This window comes from Parasteatoda tepidariorum, chromosome 7 (assembly GCF_982258835.1).
Source record: "Parasteatoda tepidariorum strain Cologne lab strain chromosome 7, Ptep-v5.0, whole genome shotgun sequence".
NCBI classification, from domain to species: domain Eukaryota; kingdom Metazoa; phylum Arthropoda; class Arachnida; order Araneae; family Theridiidae; genus Parasteatoda; species Parasteatoda tepidariorum.
In genome coordinates this window covers 50,428,730-50,454,675 of record NC_141761.1, presented here as the reverse complement: position 1 = coordinate 50,454,675, position 25,946 = coordinate 50,428,730, and the positions used below count along the sequence as shown (strand labels likewise).

The following is a 25,946-nucleotide window of genomic DNA, read 5'->3' as shown; positions in this document are numbered from 1 at the left end:
AAATATTCTAATCTTTTGAAAGAAACTATTTATGTACCCAAAATTTCCGAGTAATGTTTTGTAAATTTTATATAAGAAAAGTATTTAAAAAACTAATATCAGTGCAGTGAAAATATTTTATTAATTAGTAAAATGCATTCATTAATATGAAAAGGTGCATGTTATAATTTGGGAATTGTTGGTTTTTTTTAAGTAAAAAAATTACCAATGTTAGTTTATCTTAACAAACTTATACTTAATTATTTATCTTAGAAGAACATTAAAGAAACTTTACCTACACATTACTTAATTACCAACTCTAAAATACAAGCGTTGATTATTGTTAAATACTTATTAACAACAGAGCGTTAAAAAATCGATATTCTGTATTGACTTATCAGTAATGTATTTTGACTATATGTTAACTGCAAATCTATATTTTTTGCATTCGTTAATTTTTTTTTCTTACTAATATAAAACACTACTTTTAACTTATATTTTCAAAGGGTTTTTTGATTTTCAATTTGAGTTGATTATTTTATTGAATAATGTATTTAGAAAGTCAAATCAGAATTAATTGGAAAGATATATAGTTTCAGAAATATATTACATAATAATAATAGTAAAAGAAATTAGTAAGAGATTCGTAAAAAAAAGGAAAATCTGAATGGAAAGTTACGTTTCAGCACACATTGAGATGAGAATTGAAATTATTTTTCAGATAACACTCTTTTATTTAAGATTCACATCCGTACTATTTTAAGAAGCATCATCACATTCATTGAAATGTAAAATTAGTTTCAGGGTGTTTACGGAAATTCCCGAAAACCGTTCACACAGATTTTTCATTAAAGATTCATTCAATGTAGTTCTCGAATTCCTCATCAGATGTCGCTGTTCAGTTCTATTTTAGTGGAATGATGCTTCTGAGTTCACAGATTCTCTTGCAAACTTCTCCTTCTCCCGACTTTTCCTGGGAGCGGTTCTTTCTTCTTTTTCCCGCTTGTCTCGTTTCTGCTGTTGCGACTTCAAGGAAACAGATCTGACAGTTGGTTTTTATCCTGTTGCTTCTCCTAAGGTAAATTTTAATCTTCATCGATATTCTCTCTGCCTTTCCTGACAAATATTGCTTTAAATTCCTATATTTATTAAACTATTTAAATAGTTTAATGAAAATATCTGAGTGCTATATGTAATGCTATATATAAGAAGCATTTATCTTTTCAAATTGACATTTCGAGTACAATCACTTAGAAATAATCAGGTTTAGGAATAAGTATGATGTAATTGTGATAATATCATCAGAATTTTTTTTTAAAAAAAGCACTGATTTAAGGGTGTCAATATTTTTAAATCTTTGATTTAGGGAGAAAATATTTTTTTTTAAACTGAGTAATTTTAAAATATGAATTTAGTGTTGTTAAGTCCTTAAATGTAAATTGTTATTCATTCAATAAAATAGTCTGATAAATAACGAAAAGGAACTATATCACAACAAAAGCAACTTCGAATTCTTAAATTATAATTAATATATATTTTCTTATCTGTATTGAAAAACAAATTATGTGCAAAAACATATTTCAATTATGTTTAGTTTTTTCGTTTATTTAATTCCAAGTACATTTAAAACGCACTAAATATACAATTGACAAGTATAAATGACTAAAAAAAGCTTGTTCACCAAGAATAATTTAAAATAATTAAATAATTGTTTTTATTCATTTGTTTTTTTATGCAAATCTAATCTTTATTTGGTATTTAACTGAATTCCGTCTTATTCTTTACTAATAAATCGGTAGCAATTATTAAGCAATATTATTACGTTATATTTATTTAGGAATAATATTTCATAATAATTACTTAGAAATAGTATTTAAAAAAATTATGAATATTGTTATTAAAATATGTTAAGCAGTGATAATAAATTTTATCAGAGCTTTGATTAGTAAATGTGAAAAAAAATTCGAGTTTTGTACTAAAATATTATTGGATATAATTAGAGAAGTATTAAGTAAAGTTATACGTATTAATTTAAGAATTTATACAAATTAGTTCGTTTTTTTTAAAAATTATTTTTGGTTTGATAGAGATTTTATTCCTTACATCTTCCAAGAAATGACTCTGTAATCTCAATTAAGGAAAATAATCATAAATCTTTTTTGAGAAGTTTGGATATTAAAAAGAAAAATAAGAGTGAAGTATACCAAAAGTGTGAGTATTGATGTATTTTGCTTTAGCTATGTGAATACAATATTAGAAAACACTCTTTTTTGCGGATATAATCGGGTGAGCTGATGACGATATTATATCTTTTCATTATTTTGCTTTCGGTATTTCGCTGTTTTGAATAATATTTTTTTTTAATATTTTTTTATTTTTATTTTTTCACAAATCTTTATTACATTTTTCTCCATGTTTTCTCAACATTTTTAACTTATTTTATGAGTTCTATATACTTGCAGCTTAAGCGCAGTATATAAAACTCATCATTTTTCTTAATTTTCTTCCCTTTTTTTCTTATCTTCCCTTATTCCTGTCCTTATGTCTTGTCTTTATTGTAATATATATATATATATATATATATATATATATATATATATATATATATATATATATATATATATATTAAAAATGATGCCGTCAGCTGGCACTGAGAACCTGTTGAAATTTGATTTTTCCTTTGTAATTTAAAAAAAAGTTGTAATTTTCACTGATGATGAACTAACTTATGCGATAATATCAGAATCGTTTTTACTTCTAGAATTCAGAAAATGAACATTTTATTGCTTTCAAACACTAAGGTGCAATTGTACTTCTAGCCAGCTAGTTATTTAGGAAAAAGCTCAAAATTTTTATTGACAGTAAATTCTGTTTTGCGGTAAAATATTAATAAATTTTGCTGATAGAAGTCAAAAGATGATTAAATCTTACACTCACATTAGATTCAGGCTCAAAAGTGCAGTTAAAATATCAATCAACTGGATTGCAAACAGAATTTTAAGACGCAGTCGTCTAACGCCCGAAATCGAGTGTGTAGAAATCTGTATAATTTGTGTTTTATCTTCTTGTTTAAAGACTCATGTGATGGAACAACTAAAATTTACCTCAGCTAACCAATTCGAATCAGGAAATAATTAATAAATTTTCAATAAGGGACATTATTTCTTCTTAAATTCTCCCCATATGAATCAAGACTGTGTCGAAAATTGTCTGGAATTTTATTTTTAAACTTAAAACATTACTTTTTAATCAATATTAAAACGTTTTATTATTGCAATGAAACTGTTATTTCTGTAGCTGTCAGTAACTTATTTAATAAATCGATGTTTGCGACGTCGTTTATGAAATATATTTTATGTGTTTACGGGACATGTTCGCCAAAATTACTGTTACGATAATGTGTAACACTTGCACAGTAAAAAATAAATAAAGAGAAACTTTCTTAAAGATACTTTTAGTGAAATGTAGCTTCTCAAGATCTTTCAAAAGACATGTCACATTTGTTTGAAGATTAAAGTTTTAATCAATTTAATTGCTTAAGTTTTTTCTGCCAAAATAATTATTTTTATGCGATTTCTACTTTTTTACACTACTTATTGACGATGAATATTTTTTAATATTTGATACAGCTTATACTATAAATGAGCACATGTTTCTTACAGCAAATGAGTAAATGTTTTGAGACGATCTGTAAGTAAAGTTTCGTTATGATGTAAACTAGAAATTTGTAGCTTTAGTCATCATACACGGGGAACAACTAATAATAGACTTAAAAATTTTAAATTCAACAAACACCGAACGAGATTTTGATACTTAGAAATCAAAAGTTTGAGGTGATGCAGTTTTTCCAAACTTTAAATTAATAATCTTTAGGAAATTGTCTGAAAGTAAAAAAATATAAAAAACGAATAATATATCGTTGCATATCATTTTGCTCCGATGACAGTGACATACTGTCTGGACATGAAATAACTTCTAGCGTGTATTAAAGGATTTTCATCCATTCCGACTGAAGATTCATAAAGAGTTCAGACTTTGAAAAATGCTTCAGTGACCCGACTCGTCTTCCGATCAATTCCTGATTGTTTTCCATTTGATTATGGTCAGGCAATTAACTCTACTAATTTAAAGTTTCAACCTTCTTACCTTTAAATCAACTTGTCTGAGTTTTAGGGTGTGCTTGGGAGCATTATCCTGCTGAAACATCCATCCATGATGCATCTTCTTACGAGCATAAGGTAGCATGTGAACCTCAAATATTTTTTTAACATATTGCTCCATTGTCCCATCTCTGTATCCAAGTGGGGCGATGCCATTATGACAGGAAGGCATCGCTTTCCGTGTTTCGCTGCTGGTCGTTGGTACAGAGGATCCAGTCTGATATCCTTTGGATGACAAATAAAATGTTGACTATCACTTGCAAACAAATTGAAAATTCTTATCACTTCAAAAGACTTTCTTTCAGTCTTTAGTTGCCCATGCTGCGTGCTCCATTGAAAATTTCAATCAAATCATTCTTATCATTGCCCGGATGAGAGGTTTTTCTAAAGGAACGCATGTACACAATTCAGCTTCATTCAGGCGACGTCTTATGATGCGTAAACTCACTGTAAGTTCATGTTCGGTGGTCATCTCCTAGAATTTTTGATTAGTGCTTCTGTTTAGTCAGCAGCCTTCTTTCTTCGTTTTAACGCGTCTTAACGTTGAATCGTTTTTCTTGATCTTCTAGAACATTTCAGGTAAGTGAGAATACGTCAAGCAAATTTGAATATCAGCGCAAAGTTATTGAAAGCTAGAAACCATTAGCATACTGCTTGTATAGAAAGAAAAAATACCTAACCATTATTTTAAAGACAGGAACTGGATTCAAACCATCATATTTTGCGGGTAATTCCTCTATTCCAATCACTGAGGTATAGGAGTAAATATTACGTAAGTTGAGTATAAAAAAATTAATTGTGTTTATTATTTCAAAACTTTTGATTTCAATTTTTAAAACTTTTATTTGGTGTTCGCTTAAATAAAATTCAAGCCTGTAATTATTTTCTTACTGTATAAGATGATTAAAGCTAAAAATTACTTATTTACACCATTAAGAAATTTTGCATTAAGAAAAAGTAGAACAAAAAATCATATCGTTTTAAAACTTATGCTTACTACTATGTATTACTGTTGCTTTATACTGTTTTATTGTGCTTATTTTTTGTTGTTAATTTTTTTTTGTACTAGATTTATATTGTTTCTTTGATAACAAAAAATTGTGATTGAAACTGAACTTATTAACTAGCATTATGGAAATTAAAATGATGTAAATGCTTGATTTGATTATTTTATAATTTAAATGGATAAAATTATTGTCAGAATATGATACTTTAGAATTGAAGGTTTCGTTAATACATAAGCTATAAAAAAACTCAAATCTGGAAACTCAACATTTGGTGGTGAATTTCAGCTCGTAAAATAAGCATTTACTGCTCAAAATAAATACTGAGTATCATTATTTATCACTTACATTTGAAAGTGATATTGATGGCATGCCAATACAGTTTTTTTCCCCTATTTTCTTAATTTTGTACATAAATAACTTTCGACGAATTTTGTGTTACGCAGATTTTTTTAAAAAATGTATCAAGTACGTTTCTTAAGTTTTACCAGCATTAATAAGCATAAAATTAGTTATGATCCACTAAATTAACTACAATTATATCAAGGTCATGTAATATTTAAGATTAGGAATGAGTCAAAATATTTTAAATTATATCGCTGATTTGCAAAAATCGATAAAATAAACTGACTAAGAAAATATTTTGATGAGCAAAGAAGCTCTGACCTCTGCTAAGTCTGTGCACCAACCTCCAAACTTGTACAGCAATAATTTTTATTTCTTTTAAAATATAGTTATATTTTTATTATAATAATACAGTCTTAGGCTCGAAGATTTTTTAATACTAGGAAGAAGAGTTTTTAATACTATTGGAATAATATTTAAACAGGGTCCCTGTTTTATTTCCCAATCTTCATAGCATATTTAAAAACTTCACGACTATCACTTACTAATTTCTCTTGCATAACAGGTTAACTGCTTTGTATGACAATTCCGGATCAAATTACGATTAACTTCGTGTGACGAAACTTTTTACCGTAAAATCCATTCTTACCAGAATGTGTTACGGGGCAAAAACTCTGATACACACCATTTTTTAGTAAAACTACTGAAACCCTAATTACTGTAAGTATAATATTTTACGCTAAAATGGATTTTACAGATGATGCACATAAACTGTGGTACTTTAAACAGTAATTTAATCCAAAGGTTTCATACAGTGAATGTTTAATTCATCCAAAATTACTCGGAACTTTAAACAGTTGTTAAGCACCCAAACTTTTAGAATTTTGAGTATTTGCCTGAATGTTTTTGACGAAAGTGCAAAGTAATTATATTAAGAAACAGACAAGAATAACTATAACAATCTTTGAAACTAATGCAGTTTTGTTGTATAGTTAGTGAACTCTAATTTGGTTGCAATTTTCTTTATTACAGATACATATTAATTTATTTTTCTTTTTTACATCGGTTATTGCAACCACATGAAAAATCATATTTACAAAAGAATAATATTTATATTCTAATATTAATGCGAATTTCCTTGAAAAATAATAAAAATAAACAAATAACTACTTCTAATCTTTCATTTCAAGCAAAATCAAAAATGGCAGGTGATAATATTTCAGTTATTTCAAATTTAAATCTTTGAAATATATGTAATGTGGTTTTGTCTTCAGTAGTAAATTTTATCAGTCTCCTACATATCATGACAAAAAAATGATACAATTTACAGGTGTCTTGTTTGCTGCAATGTTACCACGTGATTATTCTGTCCAATAAGAATGTCTGATCTGGTCACCATTTCAATAGATTTTTATGTTTCTACATTCCTTTCCATTTCATTATTAACTTCCCTAAAGAATTTCTTAAAGAAAAGTATGACAATATTTTCTTTGTCAAAAAATCAATATACAGATATATTTCAATTATGTTTACCTCTACATTGAAGTTTAATAATAAGATTTAGAAAGAATAACTATAGAAAATCAATATGCATACGCTGCTATATGTTAATCTTTACATTGTTGCTCCTTAAAAAAAAGAGAATATATCATATTACCTCATTTATTCGAACACGCAATGGCTGCAAAACTTAACACAAAAGTTTCAACTAGAATTAACTAGGTTAAAAAAAGTAATGTATTTAAATTATAAAATATGATTGACACATTCTTTGAATTATTATTTTATTTGAATTATTTTATTATTTTCTTTTTCCCTTTTTTAATTGTTCTGTAATTTTTTCCATGCTTTTTCTACATCTTGAACTTTATTGTTATATAACCAGAGAAAAAAGTATGGTCAAAGCTACCATAATAAGATAAAATTTTCCATGTTTCTGGCAATAGGGGAACGCCAAAAAGCTGAAAAATTTTTACCAAAGCGTTTTGTTGAGGAGTTTGGTATAAATAACAAAAAAGTGTTGTTTTATAATGCGTGGCAAAATTCGGTAATTTCATAAACATATCTTAAAGTATGGCGAAAATCTAGGAAATGCCACTGATATTATCTTTTAAATAATGAAAACGCAAGAAGGACGTAAGAAAAACGTAGTTGGAAATTTTTTAAGATTCGAATTTTCCATTTTTCCTCTGTCGAAATTCTGTGACTCTAACACTAACGTTCATGGAATTTTAACAGAAACACAAAAACACCAACTCTTCATTATAAAAATAGATAATATATTAATATCTTAAATATACAACCAGTCATATTAAACTAATAAAGATCCTCGATTGAACTCGACAAAAGTTGATGCTATAAATTTCATCCGCCATATGTCACACATAAAAAAACACTTAAAACAGCAATACTAAAAATCTCATTTTTACAGAACTTGCGTTTTATACTTTAACAACAATTTATTGTTTACAAAATTTGAGAAAAAAAATAAATATGTAATACTACTCTAAAAATATATCCTAAATAGTGCCATGTTTAAAAATTTACTTCACAGCTTTTCCTAATATCGGTAGATAATACAAAATCAAGAAGCGTTTGAATACAAACTGTGCAATAAAATATAAAGAATATGGTATTAAATTTATCGTTTTCGAAGAAATCACTTTAAGAGAATCCTATATCACATAAATCATATAAATACATCTTGACAGCTTGCCGTTATATTTTAAGCTAAGTTGCAATATAAAATCTCTAAAATGAAAATAATTCAGACGAATCTCCGCAATGAAATCTCATATTCTTCAAAATGATGTGTAGTGCGTGAAACTTGTTATAATAAACTGCACTCCATCTGAGACACAAAACCAAGCTTATTGAATGGCCTCTAGATAGAAAATATATCCAACATTTTTCTCACGAAATCACGAAGAGACAAGAGACGCAGATGGCTGTTATAAAAGTCTTCAATAAATAAAATTGAAAACGATATGACAAGAAAAAAGAGGAAAATGTTTTGTAAAAGTCGAGAATATGTAAGATAATTTCGCAATTTTAGAGGTGAGTACATATTGTTTCCTTTCTATATGTGCAATTCATTCAAAGAAGAAATGTATATTTCTAGTACCTAAAAGCAGATTTTAGTCGTTTTATTTGATGACATCATGCACTGTTAGAATTTTTTGTCTAAAATTATGGTAAAATAACCAGCAGCAATATGTCCATCTGATTCACCGTAAAGTTTATGGTAATGGAAATTTTTTACCTCTACACTTTTTAATCGCTTACCGCTAGTATGGTTATATAAAACACTGAAGATAAAATATACGTTTTTTTTAAACCATTTACAACAAGCATGGTTTCAAAATCGTAAAAACGAAATTTAACTGGAGATAGGATCTAGGCTTTTCGTTAGGTAATGGGCATTGGAGAGTGCAGGACACTGAAAAATTTTCCTGTATTGAAGAGAATAGTATTGTGATGTCAACGCTGGGCCTCGAATGTCTGTCTCGAAGTTCTGTCCGACATGTACACAGTTAAAAAACTAAAGGGCTTGATCAGGTGGGCTCAGTTGGCGCGATAAAATTCTAAATTGTTTAACTGTATTAGGTGAAAGCACTTGATTAACGGTTTTTCTTACAGTAAACAGTTTGATTACAATCTTATTTATAGTTATTTGACAGTTTTGTTGGAATATGGTAAAATAGCAATTAAATAAATAGTTATTAAGGCTTATTTTCCGAGAAATTTCTAACAGTGTATCAAACTTAGTAGTTCTCATTCAAATGTTTTTTTATATTAATATTTGCCTACGTTTTTGAATGAAAATTTTATATAATCAGCCTAAGATGTATTATCTTATTAGCTAACTTAAACTAGTTTATAACTCTGCACATTTTAACTAACAGGGCTAGCCCGGCTTTAGTCAGAGTCTAACCAATAATTAGTTTCCTTGTAAAATTAGTGCAGAGCTATAACTATAGTCTCAGTTCGAACTAGAGATGGATTTTAATTTAAATGAAACTCATATCTTCCTCAACAGGGTGTTACTTTATTAGCTCCCATAATTTACATTTTAAGAATCTTTGAGGAAAAAAGCAGATTGTAAAGTGCACATTCTGAGAGTTAAAAACAAATATTTAAGTGAGAGAAAGTAGCAAAAGCGTAATTTAAATCTAACTGATCACTCTTAAAAAAGGTGACTACGCAATCCATCAAGACATGTTTAATTGCGGTCGAAATTTGAAGGTGTTTTTAATGATTGTCTTTAAATTCTTCTATGTTTTCTTTAATCCTCAAAGTCTGGTGTTCTTTACTGTCTCTTACAATAGTGCTTCGCCATATTTCGATTTTTTTTTGTGTTTGCTTAAATTCACATTAATCAATGTTTAATGGCTCATACTAAAAAACAGACATTGATTTTCGATTTCCCTTTGGTACACAGCAATGCCGATCATATAAATCTAATTTTCGATAGAATGTGACTTTAAACTCAGAGACTTTATTTGTGAAAAAATTCCAGTTTAATGCAACGTTATTGTAATATCAAAAAACCTATTCAAGTAGAATTTTCATTTTTGTTCGAAAGTAATATTCTAACGGCAATGAAGAGTTCCTCTTAAGATATTGGAAATTGAAACTGGAAGATACAATTTCCAATATCTTAAGACTGGGTTAATGGAAAGTCTGGATTAATTTATTCAGGGAAACTAGCTTTTTCCAATTATCCTAAGAATTTTTGTAATGCTTCCTAAAAATTGATTTTAATGCTTTTTAGTCAACCAAGACGTTCCTGATAGTTAAGTAAAATTAGTAGCTTCTGAACAATTTTAAATTGTAACTTTTGGGTGAATTGTTTCAACAGAAGTTATTGTAGCATAGATTGATCACGGTAAAAAATGAATTAAAACATTTCACGAATCTTTCTTCGTTTTTGTCGAAACCGTTTTTTGGTATATGCTACGAGCAAACATATCGTAAAAGTGACGATATAACTGTCATCACTTATTCGAGAAAACGAATTTCGTCATAAGTAAAGAAATACTTCGCCATTCTATTTTCTTTCCAAAAAAAATTCTCATATTGATTGATGTATCTAACTTTCCTAATAATTACTTAATTCGAAACACCAAATAGCTATGTCAACCTTAATAGCACAAAAAAGACAAATAGAACAGAGAGATAAATTAGACCCATGCCCTGAACAGGATTTGAACCTGGGATCTTCCTGGTATAATGCAAACTCTTTGACCACCATGCAGCCTTGTAGGCTAATTTTATTTCCTTATTTTCGATCACCTAGTCTTCTTCCCAGTTTCGCTATTCTAGTTAACAATCCTCCACAATGCACTAAGAAGAAGTTTCGAGTTGAATAAACATTTTCGTCGTATATTAGAGTTCCCATTACGTCACAAATCGCATGATTTCAAGACAAAATAATTCTCAAAATTAACGAAGGATCAAGGATTACTGAATCGTCAAAAGAGAGATTTTTATTTTTGAGAAGGAGAGACAAGAAATGGAAGAATGGGAAGATTTGATGAATCAGTATGTCTATAAGAAATATAAGGTCTAAATGTAATCCAAAAAATTCAATTTTAGGTATATTAGGTGGTTTCTTTATTTTTAAAAACCACGTTTTTGTAGTGGAGAATAATAATTAAAAAACAAAAATTTGAAATACGAAAAAAGTGGGGTGCATGAAATACATAACAGTAACGTTATATTGGTGTGAGTATGTATGCTTATGAGAATATGTGTATGTATATCTGTAATTGTAATTGAATCTGAATGTGCATGTGTATGTGGAATATGTTTGTGTATATGCATGTGCATGAGGATGTATATGTGGATGAGTATGTGGTTTTGCATGTGTATGAGTAAGAAAATGTGTACATGTATGTGTATATGTACTGTTATTTATTTCGTGCACACCACGTTTTTCGTTTTTCAAATTTTTGTTTTCTAATTATTATTATCCACTACAAAAACGTGGTTTTTAAAAATATCACTTTTTGCTTTGATTTTTCTTTTGTACTCACTTCCAAAATCTTAATTTTTCTCTCACTGTACACAAAATTTTTCAACGGACATGTGACACTAATTTGAAATAATCGAATCGACAACAAAGGACAATAGCGAAAATATAAATTTGTCTTTAATTTTAATTTAATTTTACTTTGTATGTCTTTTTTCTCTTCATTTTCATGTATTGTCATCCAATTCTGAACTATGTGCCAAATTTGAAGTTTGTAGCTAGTGGGGAAGTTAGTTTAAAATCGATTACAAAATTCCACCCGAACAGAGATACACGAAGGCAATTGATATATACGTGGTAATAAAATGGTTATTTTTCTAGTATCGAAAAGTTAAATTACTTGATTAAATACATTTTTCATTATATTTTTATTGATTACAAGTTTTCCATCATTAAAAGTTATTATTATTATTTTAAAATTATTTGCATGCATAGTAACATATAGAGGTTTAAAAACAATTCGTTATTTCAGCTTAAATCTTAAAGTTTTGAAAAGTTTCAAGAATTCGCATATATTTTTTTTTCATATACAATTTGAAGAAACGATTCAAGCGGATAACGGAAACTATATTATTTGATGCCAAAATTCTTTTTAAAGTGAAAAAGTGTTACAAATGATTTGTCATAGAACGCATAGCATGTGAGCTAGGAAAAAAAGGGAAATTTTTCTTTATTTTATTTACCCGTTGCAAAAACATGACAGATTAGTTTAACATTCCTGAAATTCCAGTCAAGTGGAAAAGAAGATTTCGTTTTTTGTCTGAAGAAAAATTGGCATGCATAAAACAATTTTATATAGCTGAATGAAAGTTCATTTTTTAAAAATTTCTTTTATCATAGCGTGCTAAAATCTCACCAAATATATTTTTACCATTTTATCGAATGAGCAATATAATGTTTGTATCATAAAAAAAGTACTTTTTTTCTAAAAAAAAGAGAAGGAAGAAATGAAACGCCATTTAAACCTACAAGATTTTTTATCTTATAAGAATACATTTAACTACCACGTACTAAATTCAAATAGCCTTATTTAGAGCCACCTGCCATTAAAAAGCTAGTTTACTAAATTATGATGAATTTTAGAATTTCTGTTTCTGTTGTTTCTTATAACAGCAAATAAACATTCTTATTTGCTGCTATTTTAGAAATAAATAGCAAAAATAGATGTTTAAAATAAAGCTATTCATTTAAAGTTCTTGTCTCTAGAAAGAATTTAAATTGAATGTTTCATGAAATTTAATTAATAATGAAGGACAAAAAATATTTTTTTGCAACTAGCCACCTTTACCCTTTAGTCAATCTGATAATCAAGTGGGGTTTAAATTGGATTTGTTCAAACAACACAAAACCTAGCAATTATGTTTTGTATAAGTTCAAAATATGGTAAAAAATACCATATTATAAATATTAAAAATACTGTTTTTAAAACGTTATATTATAAAATTTATATTTTTTGACGCTGAAATATTTCTAGAGAGTTTTTTTTTATGTTTAAATTATTTGAATATCAATAAATTGTGCTTAGAAATTTTCCGATTTTTTTTTATTCCTTGGAAATGTTATCAAGTAACTAAACTAAAATGCAGTTACAACTTTGCTGTGTAGATCAGACCGAATTCTGAAACGCGGTTTAAACTTTGCTGTGTAGATCAGACCGAATTCTGAAACGCGGTTTAAACTTTGCGGTGTAGATCAGACCGAATTCTGAAATGCGGTTTAAACTTTTCGGTGTAGATCAGACTAAATGCTTCATATAACAAATATTAAGTTTACTATATCATCCATTTTATTTTCATTTTATTAACGTAATTGAATAACCTGCCCAACTTTGTGGTTACGACTTCCAATCAAAACTTAACCCCGTCCCGCCCCCGTCAGGGGCATCCGGTGAATACTGTAGACTCTAAGTGCACGCACGTAACCTTTCAGCAAAGTTACGACTGCCAATGTTCAACTCCACAGCCTGGTAATTTTGAACCCAATTCAGAAGACAAAGAAACTCCTGGATTAAGTATTGGTGGAAATTTGCCTTCGCGCAGTACTTTTTTAAGGGACCTAGTCAGCATTTGCGCTTCATGGACTTTAACACATGATTTGTCTACCACTGTGGATATTTTAAGTCAGCACTGTGGTCAAGGCGAGCAGCGTACGGAATTCGTTAAGACCAGCTATCACTGGGAATCGAACCCGAGTTCATTGGCATGCAAGTGCTCTATCCGCTGAGCCACCACTGTTCATATCTAATCGATTGAAATGAAACTAGATTTCTTTTTTTTTTTTACTTATTTTTAATCTTTATTCACCATTGAAAAATTACAAGAGAATCAGCGGTTTTTAGCATTTAACATTACGTTACATTTCTAAGACTTAAAATACTTTTGAATTACCATAGTATATAGAAAACATACAAGCAGTACGATGGAAGGAAAAGAATAATAACATTCTAAACTGTCCTAATATTATTAACTGTCAAATTTGTAGTAAAAAGTTCTATCCAAGCCTCTCTACTGCCTGAAGAAATGCAGCTATAGAGCTGAAATTTAACGTGCTAAAAGAATCTCTTTTATTTATGCCTTTGAATCGAGCTTTGCGTTTTGCAAAGTTCTAATTTGTTCGAAATTCACTGCTATTGTTAGTGCTGCTTTCTCGAAAATTCTTCTTATATATTTTTTTTGGAAAAAAGGAAATCAATACTTAAAATTTATTTCTTAAAAGAAACTTTAAGATAAGATTAGTTCTTAAATAACTTTTGGTCAAGCAAAAAGAAAAATATGTAAAAAGTTTTAAAATAATTTTATTCAGTTTTAATTTAAATTCCAGGGAATAAAAAATATAAAATATTACGAATGTGTGGCATACTTTTAAGGCATGAAAAATTCATTAAAAGTCTAGTTTTTTGCAGTAGCTTCGGTTTACACCATTCTGTTTTAAGAGTTATTAAATGACTTACTTCGTATTTCTTTTTCTAGAAAACAAATTGCGTTAAACAACATTTAATGCAAAATTGAGCTTAAATTTTTTGAAAGTTACTTAATTTATGTTTGGCTTTTTTAAAGTGAAGAGCTTTAAAACTTGGCGTAAATACTTGAAAATTGAATGTGAAAAAATGAGCTAAAAAATTACTTTAATTAATAATGTTATGTGGTATAAGTTTTGCTAAACAGTATATAAAAAAAAATTAATTAATCTTAAAAGTTATTACTATCGCTATTAAATATATCGAATTTTTTTTAAGCTAAATTTAATTTAATTGCTATGAACGAAAAATTATTAAAAAATTTCTAGACGGAAAAAGAATTCGGAAGAAATCACCATATTGTATAGTAATAACATTTCTGGTAAAATAATAATAATAACAATTTTGGTAATATGAACCAAAATATACTGTATTTAAACCATTCATTTGGTAATTTTTCCATTAATATGGTATCGATTTAGCTAAAATTCTAGTTTTTAGATTATAGTTTTTAATACTACACATTTAGTAAAAAATGATATAGATGATATAAGTGATATAAATGATATAAATGATATAGGAAACTATTGGTGGTTCTTAAAGAGTTAAGTAATGGTTTGTAAACATAAGAAAGGGGTTAAACAATTGCAATTGAAATTATGAATTTTATTTTCAGCTGTTTCAATCGTCCCTTTACTTATTGTTACAATCGTCCCCAGGGCGCCATTTCAGCTTCATTTGTTAAAAACAATGCTAGTTAATTAACATAGCTAATAATTTTTTTTTTGAAATGTTAATTAAGGTGTCCACTTACATATTCGGTTAATAATTTTTATTTGTTTAAACAAAATTACTTTGTTACAATATAATATTCTAATACCAAAAAAAATACTTACGTAGCGTGAAAATATCTTTTGTGATCTAACTCTTTCAAAATTACATAAAAATGGTTGCCAGCAGGTGTGTACATGTAGATTTATTAAATACACCTTGTGCGCCACCTAGGAACCAAATCTAGAACCCGACACTCGAAATTTTTGCTCTGTTACAATCGTACCCTGATACAATTGACCCCACTTTCCCCTACTGTATTGTTAACAAGTTAGTTCTGAAAAAGATTTTTAAGCATCCCAATATGTAGATTGTTCTTATAAAAATTGAATCATAGATTATTAACTTCATAAGACACAATCTATTTGCCAGGCCAATAGTTAACTATCTATTCATCTGCCTTTCCAATTATAACTTCTGAGCACAACCTCTAGTTTTTCCGTTCACCAATCACCATGATTGCTTTGCAATCATTTTGTTTCTTGAAAAATTCATCTTCTTAACAAAATATACTATTTTCTTCAAGCGAAAAATCTGTTTAATAGAAAGAGTAATAAAAAATATGCTTTTATTAGTTTAAACTTATGTGAGCTGTCTATCAAGCAATTGCAATTTTTCTGAGAATCTTTTAGAGAAGTAATGTTTCATCCACTGCTTTGAATTATTTCGAATTAAAGCAGTTCTACGTCTTTAAGACAACTGTGATAAGTATCAATTAATATTCCGAAAATTTATAGTCAATTTTCATGAATTGACTTCGTACATGAGGCTCTCGACAAAACACTTATACTATCGAGCAATCGAAAAATCAACGTAAGCAACAAAAATTTCATAATTGAGATTTTTATATATTTGGCATCTTTGTATGGTAAGCTACATATTTCAAAAAAAATTCTTCAAAGATAAATTTTATTTAACCATTTTTTTGAAATAGTCCGTAGCATTATCAATAGAAAGAAAATAGTTGTCAAGTCACTTCTATCAGAATCAAATGTGAAGCACCTACGTTGGTTTTGCAATTGCATGGCAGTACAGATAATATTACTCTATAATTAGTTTATACTGTGATATTATAATCAGACAGTGAATGTTTAAAAATTCGTTCCTCAACTTTGATCATTGACTTTTTATTTTTAAGAGATAAAAGTATTTTACTGTCACTCTTTGAAACGGTACCATAATCTTGTCATTTCAGATGCTAATAAAAAATTTTGTGAAGTAAATTTAAAGTTGAAGGAGCATTTAGTTTATAATAATGACAATTTAAGTTTCATACGCTTATTTAAGACACTACGGAAGGGGAAGAGACTGTGGAATTTAGTTTTATATAAATTGTTATAAATTCATTCTTCCAAAATTATTGTTTAATATCAACAAAACACAATTAAGCAATGTTTAACTGAAGACTAGGACTACAAAACATTTCTTCCCACAATCATTTAAATTTGATTAACATTATTTCTCAAGTTAACATATTGTTGCAACAATATATTTAAGCAGTTTGGATAGAAAATCGATCTTAAGTATTAATATGTATTTGTTATACGAAAGCAGTGAAAAATTTGGACGAGAGTTTTATTTTTTCTTTGTAATTTTTTCGAAGTTAATAGAAAACATATTGTAATAAAGAAAGAAAAACAACATAAAAGTGGATTTCATAAAATTAAAAAAACAAACAAAAATCATTAAACTTTTAAACATATAGCATTTTTAAAGAAACTAGAGGCATTTCTCTTGATAATACTTTAATGTTAACTTTTTTGTAGTTTCAAATACCTGTGAATAACTACTATAATTCTATCCTTTTACTATAATGTGTTCATATTAAACAGTTCATGTCTATTTTGATTATGCTATAAATATATAACACCGATCACTTAAGCTTTTAAATATATAGATTCAATAAACTGAGTTATTATTCTTGATTTTACTTGAATATTTTAAACTACTCCTGTGAAAATAAAAATAAAAATATCGACCTATTGTACAAACATCACATATCCTTAAACCGTCATTTTAATTCTAAACATGTGACTGAATAAAGTGCACTTCAACTAATTTACGTCCCTTGATTTTACTTGAAACTAAACCTTCTGTTCTGGATACAAGATTTATGTCACCTTCACCTGTTCAAGTAAGCTTTGAGCTGACTATCACGAAGGTATCTTAATTTTTCTAAGGAGTAGGATTGGGATCTCAGAGTCCTACATGAATTTTTTCATAGACGCTATCAGCTCTTGTTCTACTTACGGATATAACACATGTTCACATAAAACTTGGATATTGGAATAATTTCTTTAAATTAAACTTAAGAATAATTCTTAAAACTTTTAAATTAAAATACTTCCTTTAAACTAAAAGCAAAGGATGAAGTGGCCAGCAGACTTTAACCCAATGGAGTATATCTCAAATGCTCTTGGGGCAAAAAATTTCAGCTCAGTGTTTGTAACTGCTTCTGGAAATTTTTCTAGGATAGCAACTACTCTTACCTATTCAAGGGTCAAGAAAATAGTATACAATTAGATATTCAATTATTCGGATTAATTTAAGAGTGAGATGATTTGATACCCCATGATCTTAGGTTCGCAGGCACAAAGCATTTGTCATCTTCAAAAAGACTATGAGAATGCGTTGTGTGATCTGTGTTGCTGCATGGGGAGAACCCGAGTTTCTGTCCTCGTCAAATGCCATTTTGCTGCTTCATTATTAGGGAATTTCGCTATAATATCTATAAAAAATTATTAGTGTCTAGTTTGTAACACCTATTTCTGCTATTACGTTTTTGTTATCATCTCTTTTGTTATACTTCTACACATTTTCACTTTATTTATTTATTTTATTTGTTATTCACTTGCGTATTTCTTTTTTTCAAACATGGCAGATAGTATAATACTTATATTTTGTATTTATTTTCCAATGAAAATATCACCATATATTTTTTTGAATCTAATCTTTTTTATGATCTATTATGATTTTTAATGAATCTATTCTAATTTCGATGCCTATTAACATTGAATTTTTTTTTATAATTAAAACTTAGGGGAGTGTCGGGTACCCCCGCCTAGCGGGTACCTCCGCCCACTGTCAATTTCATATGTATAGACTATTTTTTTCAAGTCAATGGGTCCATCGGACATTAATTGTTATATTAAAAAAATAATATTTTCAAAGTTTCAAGTATTTATGCAGCTGGTAACATGGCAAACAATAGTTTTGAAAATATGTTGAGTACAGTAGGTTCAAGGTTTGTTTAATTTTTGTTTAAACCTTTACACGGGTTTCAAAAACCTTAAATATTCTTTTTCCAGGAGAGTTTGGTGTAATCGTGTATGTTAAAATTGCAAGTCGAGCGAGCGAGAAAAAGTTGGAGAAATTTGAAATTGAATAAAAGAATACTACATCGACTCCTTTTCAACTAAACGGAAGAAAAGTAGATGTAGATTTGCTGAAAGCTGGGCAAAGAAATGATCTGATGATTTAATGTATGATTCTAAACCATGCGCTTATTTAAGAATAGGAAACTGACAGTATCTATATATTCTGTTTGAAAATACATATAGGGGAGAATCGGGTAGCGCCGCCCAGCGGGTACCCCCGCCCACAGCCAATTTCACATGTATAGAATATTTTTTCAAGTCAATGGGTCATCGGACTTTAATTGTTATATTAAAAAAAGATTATTTTCAAAGTTTCAAGTATTTATGCAACTGGTAACATGGTAAACAATAGTTTTGAAAATATGTTGAATACAGTAGTCATGAAATTAAGAAAAATTGGTTGAATGTTTCGATTAAACTTCATTTTAATACTAAAAAAATAATTTTTTCTATACCTACAGCATTAAAGTATGTAGTCTTAAGTTTAATTTCCACAAAGAAAGAAGTTTATATGTAAGAAATTGTTCGAGTAATTACAAATTTACAAAAAAATTGAATTCGAGAACTCACATGAATGTCGAGTATCACCGTCCAATTTTATTTCGTCGATAAATGTATGGTTGCAAAGATTATTTATTTTATTTCCTCAAATTTGAATGTTATGTGCATTTTTAACAACAAATATTGTTGTTATTAAATGATTGTTACTAAATGATAGAATTCACTAAAAGTATATATATATATATATATATATATATATATATATATATATATATATATATATATATATATATATATATATATATATATATATATATATATATATATATATATATATATATATATAATAAATAAAATAATTTTCTGATAAAAATCATAAATGAGGTTTATCTATTGTCAATATATTGGTCATTTTCATTTACACCTGAAAAAACAGTCAAAAAACATAATTTTGGTAACTGGGTGGGGCTACCCGACACTGAAAAACCCGACACACCCGACACCCGACTTTGAAAATAGCTGAAAAACATGTTTTTTTAAATTTCTATTTTTTTAAGTTAAACTAAGTTTAACTTAACTTAGTTTTATGAACTATTAACGTTGTTATTAACTTAGTCTTAGTTAGTATGAACTTAAGTTTTTGGTTTATTCTTTTTGCATTATTTAATTATGTCAGGGTCACGTGAGGTAATAACACGCATTTTCTGATGTTGCGAGCTAAAAGCTTGATATTATAGATATGATCATTTTTTCTTGTTTTGGTTTTTTTTTTAAAAAAAAACAATGGATGAAAAAGAATAATAAAATGGTGAATTAGTTTTTGTAGAATTTTGCGTTATTTCTTTTGTAAAAGGTTACGACTGACAAATGTGCGGGGAAACCCCAATGGATTTCGAAATAAAAGATTGGTAGTTGTTTGTTCTATGAATTTCAAGTTGTTTGATGGAAGATAGTGAGTTATTTAGATTGTCTTGAAATTGGTTTAGGAAGTGGCATTTTTTTTTTGTAAGAAGGTGCAGTTTAGAAAGTAGTAGGTGAAAAATGGCATTTTTAGGAAGAGCTTTAAAAGTAGATTTGAAGTGTTTGGCGGAAGAGTTAGGAGAAACGGCAACGGAAGACATGAGAGTTACCGAATTAAAGAAGATTATATTGGCAAGTACGGAGTACGAAGAGGAGTTTGTGAAGGAATTATTAAAAAGAATAGTTAGTGGAAGAGAAGAAATAAAGCGCCAACAAAAAGAAGATGAAATTAGGCGACAAGAATATGAAATTAAGCAACAGGAAAGGGAAGACGAATTAAAGCGGCGAGAACAGGAAAGGGAAGATGAATTAAAGAGGCGAGAACAGGAAAGGGAAGGTGAATTAAAGCGGCGAGAACAGGAAAGGGAAGATGAATTAAAGCGGCAAGAAAAGGAATATGAATTGGAGAGGTTGAAGATAGAAGCTTCATTGGTACATACTGGTACTATAGGAGAGACGAGCAGCTCTCGAAATGAAGAAACAAGAGAACATGTACCTGGTGGATTGCAAAAATTAATGCGTACTTTTGATCCAAAAGAAGGTGATATAAGTTTTTATCTAATATTGTTTGAAAGACAAGCACGAAGAGTCCATATAAAAGAAGAAGATTGGGTAACGCATCTTGTTGGATTATTGCCTCTAGAAATGGCGAATTTAATTGCAAGGGAGCCTGAAGAAAAAGCAAATGATTATAAACATGTAAAATGTATGTTATTGAAAAGGTTTAAATTGAGCCCAGAAGCATTTAAAATAAAGTTTAAGAGACATTGTAAAGCGGCTGAGAGCACTTGGCGAGATTTTGGATTTGAATTGGCGAACTATTTTAACGAATGGGTTTCGGGACTAAAAATTAATGATTTCGACAGCCTGAAACAACTTGTCATTGTCGAACAGATAAAAGAACGAGTACCTGGAGACATACAAAATCATTTTATTGATGAGTGGAGTAGAATTTGCTCAGTTGACACACTTGCTGAGAAGCTAGATGAGTACGAGAATGCAAGGAAATATAACCAAACTACTAAATTCATTGCTTCTCAACCATATAGGAACTTATACCGGGAAAAACCAAACATGGTTAGTAGAAGATATCAGACATTTGGTGAAGGATATAAACATGAGCATAACAACCATGGCAGAATTGATAAGCGGAGTTCTTCCCAAAATCCAGTCACATGTTTTAATTGTGGACGAGTAGGACACTTGGCACGATTTTGTCGAGATAATAAAGAGAGGAGAAGAAACATTGAAGGCAAAGTGGCCGAGGTTCAAGTATCGGAAGGGCAAGTATCCGAAGTTAAGGTACTCAGAAATGGAAATATCGAAAGCAAAGTAGTCACTGCAAGATTTAACGGTGAAGTCATGATAGGAAACAAAAAATGTAAAGGCGTTCAACCAAAAATAGCTGCCCTTAAGAAAGTTAGAATTTCATATAATGGAAATGAATACGAAGCTGTAGTAGATTCTGGTGCACAAATAAGTGTATTTAAAAACGATATAGTGGGTAAGGAAGTGGATTACAAAGGACATATAATACTACAACCTGCGTTTGGCGAAAGTCTAAAAGCTGAATTAAAAGAAGTGGAAATCGCTTTGGTAACGGAAGGATATATTACGCCTATAATTAAAACGATGATAGCAGCCGTCAATGGGTTAAATGCTGACATTTTGTTGGATGCTGAAACTTATGAGGCATTATTAGAACAAAAAAGAGTATACAATCCCAGTTTTACTGCTGCTATGAAGCTAAGATCAGATTCCCGAAAGGAGCAGTTATATATGAGTGCAAGTGACGGAGAAGAGCAGCAGGAGCCAACAGTAGGTGAATGCGGTGATAAAAAGAATGGAAATGAAACCGAACGATTCAAGATACAACAACAAAGTTGCGATACTCTCCAAGAAGCATGGAAATTGGGGAAGCAAAATAAAGGAGGGTATGTGATACAAAATAATATACTATGCCATGAAGAGCTGTTGGACGGGAATAGAATACAACAATTAGTAATTCCCGAAATTAGAAAAGGTAAAATACTAGAAATTGCCCACGAGTCAGTATTCGGAGCACATCTAGGAGCTCGTAAAACAATTCAAAGAATTAAATTTTCCTTTTATTGGCCAGGGATGGTCAAGGAAATTAAAGCTTATTGTAGCTCATGTCATGGGTGCCAAGGTAGAAGAGTTGTTCGTGCAGTAGACAAAATTCCGATAACACCTGTGTCACGTCCTGAACTTCCATTCCAAGTGGTGAACGTAGATCTAATTGGTCCTCTAGATCCAGTATCAGCACAAGGACATAAATATATCCTTTGTTTGATGGACCAACATTCAAGATGGCCTGAAGCAGTCCCGCTCAAATCGTTAACGGCAAGGAATACATGTGAAGCACTGCTCGAAATATTCTGTAGGACAGGAATTCCAGAAGTAATCGTGGTGGATAATGCGACAAATTTTACGGCAAGTTTAACGCAAGAGTTTTTGAAGGTTTTAGGAGCTTGTCCGCGATTTTCAACGCCATACCATCCGGAAGGGAACGGATTGATTGAAAGATGGAACCAAACTTTCAAAAATATGCTACATCACATTATTAGAGAAGTAGGAAGAAATTGGCATCGACATATACCATTTGTACTATGGGCTTATCGAGAAGTTCCAAATGCAACTACAGGAGTACCACCTTTTCTGCTAATGTACGGGAGAGAACCGAAAGGCCCGTTATCTATATTGAAGTCAATTTGGGCCGGAGATATGGTTTTACCTTTGAATATGAAAGGATCAGCGGAGGAATATTTAAAAGAGTTAAAAGGAAAATTAGAAATAGCAACCGAAAAGGCAAGGTTAACAAGTGATGTGCAACAAAGTAATTATGCCAAATATTACAATAGAAGGAAAAAATACCGGGAATTTGCGCCAGGAGATCAAGTACTTGTGCTAATGCATGATTCATCCAATTCATTATATGCCAGATGGATAGGTCCAGTAAAGGTAATTAGAAGAGTGAAACCGAATTCGTATTATTTGCAAATGCCTGAAGGAAATTTAAGATTATTGCATGTTAACAAAATGAGAGAATACAAAGCGAGAATTCAAACAGTTGGAGTTGTCTATGATATTGATGATGAATTTGGTGAAATATACGAAACACCAACTCTTCCTACAGATGTGGAAAGCTATGAAGCATTGAAAGGATTAAATTTGGATTACTTACCCAAAATGCAACAAAATCAATTGAAAGATCTTTTACATAGACGCAAAACGTTGTTTTCGGGGAAGATAAGGATAGCTAAAGTTGGGAAACATGCGATAAAGCTGAAAGCTGAGGAGGATACGATGAAACCAAAAACGTATAAGATACCAGAAAACTTAAAGGGGAAAGTGGATGCACAGATCAATGAATTGCTAGCGTTAGGACTGATTGAACCGGTGGTAAGTGAGATAGCACACCCGGTAGTATGTGTTCATAAGAAAGACGGAACAATCAGGTTATGCATTGATTTCAGAAGTTTGAATGCTCTTACCGTTCCGGATGCATATCCAATGCAAAATATGATGGAGTTGAATTTCTTAGTAGGAAAGAAGAAATTCATTACTGTGCTAGATATGTTGAAGGGATATTGGGCTATACCGATGGAGAACGACAGCAAACACCTCACAGCATTCCGAACTCACCGAGGCCAGTACCAATGGAATGTATTACCCTTTGGATTAAGAAATGCTGCTGCAACCTACCAAAGAGCTATGTCTAAAGTGGTTCAGTCCATGTCTGATTTCACTTGTGCTTATATCGATGATTTAGCAGTATTTTCTGATACGTGGGAGGAACATTTGATTCATCTTGAAGAAGTTTTTAAGAGATTGGAATATTTTAATTTCTCCGTGAACTTGAGAAAGTGCGAATTTGCTAGACAAAAGGTTAAATACTTAGGACATATTATTGGTTCAGGTAAACATGCTCCTGACAAAGAACGAATAAGAGTAATACAGAAATTAGAGGCACCCAAAACCAAAAAACAACTGAGAAGTGCTTTGGGATTATGCAACTTTTACAGGCAGTATATTCCAAACTTCGCAAAGATTGCTCTTCCACTAACAGAGCTTACTAAAAAGAAAGTTCCTAATGAGATTCCTTGGAGCGAAGAAGCTGAGAAGGCATTCAAGGAATTGAAGACGTCGCTATGTAAGATCGCAGAGTTACAAGTCCCAGACATAGAGAAACCATACTACTTGCATACGGATGCATCTCAAAATGCGGTCGGATGTTGTTTAGGTCAGTTAGATGAAGAAGGAAATATTCGTCCCATAGCTTTCGGTAGCCAGAAGCTGAATTCAACTCAACAGAAATGGTCTACAATTGAAAGGGAAGCTTATGCTATTATTTGGGCTTTGCAGAGATTTGAAACCTTACTCTGTGGTGCTAAGATTATTTTATTAACTGATCATAATCCCCTAGTATTTCTGACGAGTGCGACACCCCAAAGCCCGAGGTTGCAGAGATGGGCGTTAGCCATTCAACGCCATGATATTGAGGCAAGTCACATCAAAGGATCGAAACTTAGTAATGCAGATGCATTGTCCAGACTGTAAATATAAACTAAAATAAGACTCTGAACATTTTTTCCTATTATTATTATTAGGTGATTAAAGTAAATACCTAGTGTTAAGTTAAACCTAAGATTCAGTGAATATTTGGGTGAATGTGAAACATAGTTTGTTTATGTGTAAAGTGTGACCCTTAAATTATTTGCCATATTCGATCTTTGGATCTAATATGACTCTGGGGGGAAGGTGTCAGGGTCACGTGAGGTAATAACACGCATTTTCTGATGTTGCGAGCTAAAAGCTTGATATTATAGATATGATCATTTTTTCTTGTTTTGGTTTTTTTTTTAAAAAAAAACAATGGATGAAAAAGAATAATAAAATGGTGAATTAGTTTTTGTAGAATTTTGCGTTATTTCTTTTGTAAAAGGTTACGACTGACAAATTAGATGACAAAACAATAGAAAGATACAAAAATATTGATTATTACTCAGTATTATATAGAAATATAAGCAATACTCCTTAAGTGGGCCGGGCTACCCGACTCTCCCCTATAATGTAATTTCGCGGTTTTTTTAGAGCACTTATAAGTTGGAACTAATTAAGATATTTGCAAACATATATATTTTATATTTTACATTTCATAATAGTATTTTTTGTTTGAAATAACTCTCTACAAAATGCGTATTGATTAAAATATTTTTATTCATATTCGTAAAAAAACTATACAAAATTGTAGTTTTTATTATCCCAGCCGCCCTGAAATCTACCATATTTCCGTAAAAACAGTAGTATTGTGTTCGGAATGTATTGTTCTCTCGGGGACAGTTGTCAATTCTTAAGTAAAGTTCGTTATGTGAAATAAAAATAAAACTATTCTGTCCCTTTTCACTCGTTGAAAGTGGTTAGGGCAATCTATAATTTTCCTTATTTTCCCACGAGTGAGAGTCGCCATCCAACACACAACTAGAGAACTTTCTTAACTACTAAGGTGCCTTGCATCCTCAAAACTGCACTAACAGTTCCTTTTAGAAAACTTCACAATTTGACCTTTCTGCGTTTTGAAATTAGAAACTTTTGCATTTCAGTCTATACTGTTGAAATTTTTATTATAAAATTACGGTCAAATAATCGGCAGCAGTCTGTCCATTCAATTAAGACTATGTCAAAGAACGTATTTTGCCTCAAAATAAGTATGGTAAA

At 30.0% G+C, this 25,946-nt stretch overlaps 1 protein-coding gene across 1 annotated transcript in view; it reads left to right on the top strand.

The window, feature by feature from the left end:
- Window positions 1-909: 909 nt before the first annotated feature.
- The window catches only part of LOC107439317 (somatostatin receptor type 2), an 84,885-nt gene continuing 59,848 nt past the window's right edge, over window positions 910-25,946 (top strand). The window contains exon 1 of the mRNA XM_071183484.2: window positions 910-1,057. The gene's annotated coding sequence lies outside the window, so the exon portion shown is untranslated. The remainder of the gene's footprint in view (window positions 1,058-25,946) is intronic.